The sequence below is a fragment of the Castanea sativa genome, chromosome 5, assembly GCF_040712315.1.
Source record: "Castanea sativa cultivar Marrone di Chiusa Pesio chromosome 5, ASM4071231v1".
Lineage (NCBI taxonomy): Eukaryota > Viridiplantae > Streptophyta > Magnoliopsida > Fagales > Fagaceae > Castanea > Castanea sativa.
Window position 1 is genome coordinate 61,912,514 of NC_134017.1, and position 8,140 is coordinate 61,920,653.

Below are 8,140 nucleotides of genomic sequence, written 5' to 3' on the forward strand. Positions count from 1 at the left end.
TTATCCTTTAGTTTTGTTTCTACTTAAACATAAGGATGTAGGGGTATTTTAGAACAAAAAAAATTTCAATCCAAACAGGATAAGATCCTTAAATAGTACTAGTCTCATCACACGCGCTTCGCACGTGTGATGAGACTTTTTTTTTTAGTGATCCTATTTTGTAGAAAAAAACTGTATTTAATTATTATATATATATATATATATGATTTTTATTTTAAAAATCTAATTTATAAGTGAATAAATCAATTTAAAAATTAATAGGAGAGTGGTCCTATTTTTAAGGCAATATTTTAGTGGGAGTTGGCGTTGCATTTTTATCGGATTGTCCTTTAATTTGTCTCTACTTAAACATAAAACTGTAGGGGCATCTTTGAACTAAAAAAAAGAGTTTTACCGGATTGTCCTTTAGTTTTGTCTCTATTTAAACATAGGACTGTAAGGGCATTTTTGAACTAAAAAAATAGGAATCCAAACAAGGGAAACCCCTTAAATAGTAGTATAGATTTACCCGATTGTCCTTTAATTTTGTCTCTACTTAAACATAAGACTATAGGGGCATCTTTGAACTAAAAAAATTAGTTTTACCGGATTGTCCTTTAGTTTTGTCTCTATTTAAACATAGGACTATAGGGGCATTTTTGAACTAAAAAAATGTGGAATCCAAACAGGGAAGCCCCTTAAATAATAGTATAGATATAGATAGATAGATATATATATATATATATATATATATATATATATATATATATATATCTATACTATTATTTAAGGGGCTTCCCTTGTTTGGATTTCTATTTTTTTAGTTCAAAAATGCCCCTACACCCCTACGTTTAAGTAGAGACAAAACTAAAGGACAATTCGGTAAAACTGCAATTCTAGCTCTCACTAAAATATTGCCTAAAAAACATGACCACTCTCCTGTTAAGTTTTAAATTACTTTATCTACTTTTAAATTACTTTTTTCAAAATAAAAATGATATATATTAATTTTTATTTATTAATTATTTATTTTGTTTTTTTTATGCGATATGTGGCAGTTTTTTTAATTTTATTTTTAAATTTTTAAGGAAACCGCAGGTGGGTTTTTTTAAAGAAGGTGTGGTAGTTTTATTTTTTTACAAAACTTGGGATTGGCGTTTTTTAATAGAAAACCGTAGGGTAATTTTTTTTAGAAGGTGGGATGGTTTTTTTTAGGAGAAAGTGGAGATTGTGGACAATTTTTTTTTTCACTTTTTTGTTATTAGCTTTTGTTGATTTACAGTTTTAACCTTATTTTTTATTTTTTAGGAATAAGAAAAAGCTAATTAAATTAAGAGTATTGTTGTTAGTTGAAAACATAATAATTAACTTTTTGAATCCTCTTAATATATAGAGAAGATAAAATAAAATAAAAAATACAGTTTTTTCTACAAAATAAGACCACTAACAAAAAAAAAAGGTCATCGCGCGTGCGATGAGGCTAGTGTGTATATATCTATACTACTATTTAAGAGGCTTCTCCTGTTTGGATTCCTTTTTTTTTAGTTCAAAAATGCCTATGCAGTCCTATGTTTAAATAGAGACAAAACTAAAGGACAATCCGGTAAAAACTCATTTTTTTAGTTCAAAGATGCCCCTACAGTCTTATGTTTAAGTAGAGACAAAACTAAAGGACAATCTGGTAAAAATGCAACTCCAACTCCCACTAAAATATTGCCTAAAAAATAGGACCACTCTCCTATTAATTTTTAAATTGATTTATTCACTTATAAATTAGATTTTTAAAATAAAAATCATATATATATATATATATATAAAATAATTAAATACAATTTTTTTCTACAAAATAGAATCACTAAAAAAAAAAAGTCTCATCGCACGCGTGAAGCACGTGTGATGAGACTAGTATATATATAAAGCAACAACCCACGTATAATTCAAAACATACAGTCAACCAGTTATTCAATCTTACCACCTTCGTCTCTCTCAACAAATAAAAACTCAATGTTACCCACAAGGCCACAATCAAACGGTTTCTAGAAAATTTTACTCCCCATTTCTCTTTTCAAACCACAGCCATACAGCCACCCATACGACAACTCTTTGCCCAAAGGTTTTTCCTCTAAAATGGTTTGGTTCAGTTTCTTTGAAGAGAATCTTTTTGGTTTTGAATTACACCTGCATCCACATGTGCATCTTAGCTTACTAGCATCAAAACTCATTGCCAGCCTCCAAATCTATGCCCATTCCTTTTGATTACTCTTCTCAAAAAGTTGAAAATCTTCTGGACAAATGGCAGTAGATAGAGAGTTGTAACAAGTAACAACAAAGTTAGCAGCGAGCAAGGGATGGCTATGATTAAAATACCCATTTGCTTCTGGGTGAGAACTGAGAAGTCAGTACAAGAGTAGTTGAAAACCTTTTTTCAATAGTTAGGAAGAACGAATTGGACATCAGTACCATTTGGTGGTTCTTCATCGCATGTTAAGAGAGACCAATCCTATCACCCTCAAATTGTTTGACAAAATGCTTGAGCCAAACTGAAAAAGGTACTTGGGCTAAGTCTCAAGGATTTGAGGTAGGTGTATATCACATACCATTAGAATCAATAAACTTATACTTTCTATGTTTGAGTAACGCTATTGGTGAAAATAAAACATCTTATTATTTATTTATTGCTTGGTGGTGTTTTAATGTAGTATACATCTACAATCAACAATAGGTTTCTGATACTCTTAAAGTGCATATGCAGCCAATGATGTTTTAGCTTGTATCATGTATCTATAACCAATAATCCTTCTCTTGTAACAATATTTATGAAATAGGAAGTTTAGGGATACATATACACAAGAATATATTTTATAAATTTTTTATGTGATAATATTTTTTTAATGAAATTAGATAATAGACTTTAGTTGAATAAGTTTGAAACTTTTAAAAAATTAAATTAAATGAAATTAAAACTAGAGCACATAAATTTTTAGATAGATGAATTTGAATAGAGTGTAATTTGCATGTTAATCTTATTTTTATTACAATAAACTTTTATTACCTACTGCTACAGCCAAAACAGTTTCTTAAAAATAAAAAAAAAAAAAAAAAAACTAGCCTCTAAGCACGCGCTCACACGTGTACTCAGAGACTCTTTTATTTTTTAGGTAAAATTTAATAATTTGCATCCATTATAATTTGAGATTATTACATTTTCCAATCACAAAAAATCTAAGGGTGTGATGAAAAAATTATTTCATCCAAAACGCATAATACTCATCACACTCCTAAGTATTTTTGTAATTGAAAAATGTAGTAATCCCAAATTATAATAAATAATAAATGCTCTAAATTAACTTTTACCCAAAAAATATAAGAATCTCTAAGCACGTACTCAAGCGTGTGCTCAGAGGTTAGTTATTATTTATTATCATGAGTGGCTATTGTCATTGAAAGTGTCAAAGTTTAAAGTTTTAGTACAGATTTGTAGTTTGTTATTGTGATTTTCATGCTTAGATTATGTGGAAATATAATAATGATGATTGTAAAAGGCTTATTTGGTTTATTATTTTAATTTATGAAAGGATCTAAGAATATATTCTGCTCTCAATAATGGTTTTTTACCCCTACTATTTTTGGGGCCCTATATACTTGAGAGACTCTTTGAAGTTTCAAGTTTTTAAGCAGGGTATGCTCTCTTTAGGGTAGCTGGCACAATGACAGATATGCCACAAAGTATTCCTACAAGAAATGTGCAATTGAATAAACATCTACTCTTCTAAGTTTATGAAAATTTATATGCATTATTATTCTAAGTTTATTATTGCCTCTACAAAATTGTATATTTATTGCTTTAGGATTTTTCAAGAATTTTAGTTTAAAATGTGACAAATTATATTGTTTATTAGTACTATTGCAAGTATTGTAGTTGTCAAATGAAGAGATTAAAATTTATAATAGATGTGAAATGAGTCAGAGTACCTTCAAGCAAACGTAATACTTTTAATACTTTCAATTGAAATATATATAGAAATTTAGCATGCTATTCTGGCTAATAGCAGTTAGAACTTCTTGATAAGATCATGAATGCATGTACTAATTTCATTTGGGTTTTCTTCATTGATGGTGTTTGCAACAATATTATAAAACAAAAACTTGGCGTAACTGGTATTTTTCAACCTCTTTATCATAGAAGAGTTATTCTTAGGGGAATGTATACAAAAACTTATTTCTCTAGGTAGGTTAATTAATTACTTACTTTCAATAAAAACAATTGCCAACAACTTACTTTGTTAGGTTAATTACTTTGTTTTTCTGATTGACTTTTTCTTTTCTCTTTATATATAGTTTTTAGTGTGCAAATTGGTCTTACTATTGTTGTTGTATTTGGCTGCATATGCTTAAATTCATAAGAGACGATTCTTTAGTTTAAAATTATTTTGCCTTTTCTTTTATTACTTGTGAATTGGTTATGAAGGTATTTCTTTGGTTGTGATGATATTACTTAGTACCATGTTACTACAGTTGACAACAGCACTACAATGCCTAACCATCTTTAATCTTACTGTTTGTAGCATCTCAATATTAGTATTTCATAAAGGTTATTATAATGATTGATTGGCAAGTGTCTTCTCATTAGATACACATAAGAAATGCAAACAATCTGCAATTGCTAGGTTTTCCTTGGTTGCCAATGCTGTTGAGCATTTTGAGCAAGTACTTACAGATAAAGAGATTGATTATGGCACACTTACTCCAAGTGACTGCCTAATAATTCATTCTAAATTCTTGAAGGGATTTAAGTTCTAGAAATTTGAGAGTTTTGATGGCATGAGTTGTTTTTAATCTAAATTCCACACCAAAAGGATTCCAATTTTGTTGGCAAAGTTTTTCCTCCTTTGCCTTTTTTACTAAAATCTTTTTAGTGAGAAAAATGTACTCAATTCTATGTAGCTCCCCTCATAGAATCTTAAATGTTGTAGATGGTTTCTCTTATCAGGTATGTGTTGTGGATTCTTATTCTTGCCCACAATCTATTCATTAATCCTCGCTTGTGACTTCTGAGGTTGTAGGAAAAGGAGAGGGCACTCCTTTTAATTGCCATTGCTATTTTCAACTTGGTAAATAGAAGGGACTGACTTGATTTTTTGGGCATTAGCTACGAGCTCGTGAAAGTTCTTAAATGGAAATATTTACATACACAAATGTTCTTTATTAACTTAAATTTGTTAAAAGTTCATCCATTTTTAGTCAATTTGTATTCTCTTAATATTGTAACTTTTTGTACTATTCAGGATTAAAAAAAAATCGTAATATGCTTTAATTTGAGCCATATTATGAATAGAAGGTGAAACATATTCGTTTGGAAACAAGTATTTATTTGAGTAAAGTATATATGTGTGTGTCTATATATATATATCCTTAAATTATCGTATGCATAGCACCGATTAGCAATTAGTTAAATAAAATGTGAATATTAAAACTCACTACTATTTGTCATTGTATATTTAAAATAACAATAAATGTCTAGTTTAAAAAGTATGAATGATTCTAGAGATAATACAAACTATTTTATAAAAAATTTTACAAACTATTGATGTGATGAGTGATTATTGGTAAATTAAAAAAATGATATTAATGATGAGTGTAGATGAAAGTCAATAAAAAATTTGTCAAATCAATGTTTTGTAAAAATGTTATAAAATAATTTATGGAGGTAAGCAAAACCCAATTAAAGGGGGTGCCAGCATTGTTGTGTCTTGTCGATTTCTCATATGTTGAAGTAATGCTAATTTGCTAAATAGTAATTCGGTTGTAAACTTCTTTGTCGATTTCTCATCAATTTTGTGGTTAATAGAAATGGCACTCATTTCAACTCTTCTGCCACAATTAGTATTAAAGCCCTGGTGCTTAGGTTTCCCATGCAGCATACATTGTTATTTGTTACTCTCCTAATGGTTGGCACAGCCATCAAGAGCCACCCTAGTAATTTAGACAATTTTCTAGAGAAAGAGAGTGCTTTCGTTGAATTCCAGTCTCTTCTTTCGATCTCTCTATATAACCCCCACAAAGTAGAGCTCTAAACTGGGCTCTATCTCTTTCACTCTCTCTAAGGCATGGCTTTCCACAAGTCTTTTACAGTCGTTTTGAACCTCATTTTTACGTTAAGCTTGATTGTGGTCATCACCAATTTTATAACACCTAGTGAAGGTCGCCAATTTGAGAAATTGGAAGTCACTCAAGGAAATGGAAATCTTGGGAGTGGGGAAGCAAATGAAGAGAAGATGGAGTCAAATACAAAAGAGTTGGGTGAGATGAAGGACGTTACACCTTTTCCAAATATACCTTTTCCACCTTTTCCAAATATACCTTTTCCACCTTTCCCTCAATTTTCGTTTCCACCTCCAATTCAGATTCCTGGAATTCCCCCATTACCTACAATTCCTATGTTACCACCTGCTCCTCCACTCCCTATTCCAACTATCCCCTTCCTTACACCTCCTCCTGCTTAAATTTTGCAAGTCAGAGTTTCAAGCACCTTTTGCAATTTTTTTTTTTCTTATCTTTCTTTAGGGTTATGCCTAAGTAATGTGGAGATGGTTTGATTGTAGCATGAGAGTATCTTTTGTTTTAGGCTTATGACTAAATAATGTGGAGATGGTTTGACTGTAGCATAAGTTACCTTCATGTTTAAAGTAGGAAAAAGTTAATAGATGTCCTAACGTGTTTAACGTAGGAAAAAGTTAATAGATGTCCTGATGTGTTTGATCTTGTTTTTTTTTTTTTTAAGAGAAACGTGTTTGATCATTTGTTTACTTAGCTCTGCAGTAAAAAAACTCGAATTTAATATGCACCTTATGAAATTGTTTACCCTTTAGGGACTAAACCACTCTTGAATTAAAGCTTAACAATCAATAATATTTCTTGCCTTGTGATTCATTATTATATCATCAGAATTTGATCTTTGGTCCAACTTTGAAACCTTCAACCTCTTTCTATTTTGTCTTCTTTTAAGAGTTCACAATTATGATGCACGTTATTTTCTCAAAAAAAATATATATATATATATATATATTTATGTTAGTTGCCAAAGTATTGTATGAGCCACGTATTTATACCATGAAATAGTGTTAGCGACGAGACCAAAATCAAGACTCACCTCCACTCAATATAAAGATCATGATTCTTTTTCTTTTCTTTTTTTGGATAGGAAAAGTCATGATTCCTTGACCAACCATATGTCAATAACAGCATTTAAATCGTCAATAAATTATAAAAGGAATAAGGCGCATGTAAGTTTAGGAGTAAGTTTAAGAATTTGGCGGAGTGTAGGTTTGTTATTATATATGTCGTGTGCAATTTGGTAATTATTCCATGTGAAGCATTACAGTGCGTGGCTACCAAAAAAAAAAAAAGATACTTATTTTACTGATGATAATAAATACTAAATAGGAATGGCAAAAACAACCAACTAATAATGCATGACCTTTCGCAAAAAATAATAATAATAATAATAATGCATGACACGCTCTACCTCATTTCTTCTTGCTCTCATGCTTCCCAACTCAAAGAAGTGATGGAGCAGGGATTAGTTTTGCTTACCCGTCCATCTTACCTTGCCCTGCCCCAAATGTATATAAACATATTTTAGTTAATATATATATAATTTATTAGTTATTAATACATATAATGTAATTTGTCTATACATTTCTATGCACATATGGGATGAAAATATAAAAAAATTATAAATAAAAAAAAACTATTGTTTAAAAAAATAGTTGGACTAATTTCTTTGGGAAAAAAGCCAATATACCCTCTGAAATTTAAAATAGTGACCAAAACACTCTTTAATTTTTTTTATTGGCCACAATCATGCTGAACTCCTCCACAGGACCATAAGTACATGATTTAGGGCCTGTTTGGTTTAGAGCAATTTTAGATCATATCACTCAACACTCATAACTGAGTTATCAAAACACGTGGAACCTACACAAATTTTTTTGTTTAGCTTGGTTTTCAACTCTTGTTTTCATTACTCAATTCTTTGATTTTTGAGTGATGACATTTTCGTAATTAATCCCACATACCCAACAACAATGTTTGACAAACATTTTTTTTTTTTTGGTGAAACCCAGCCGCAATGTTTGACAAACTTTGGGTTTTTTTTTTT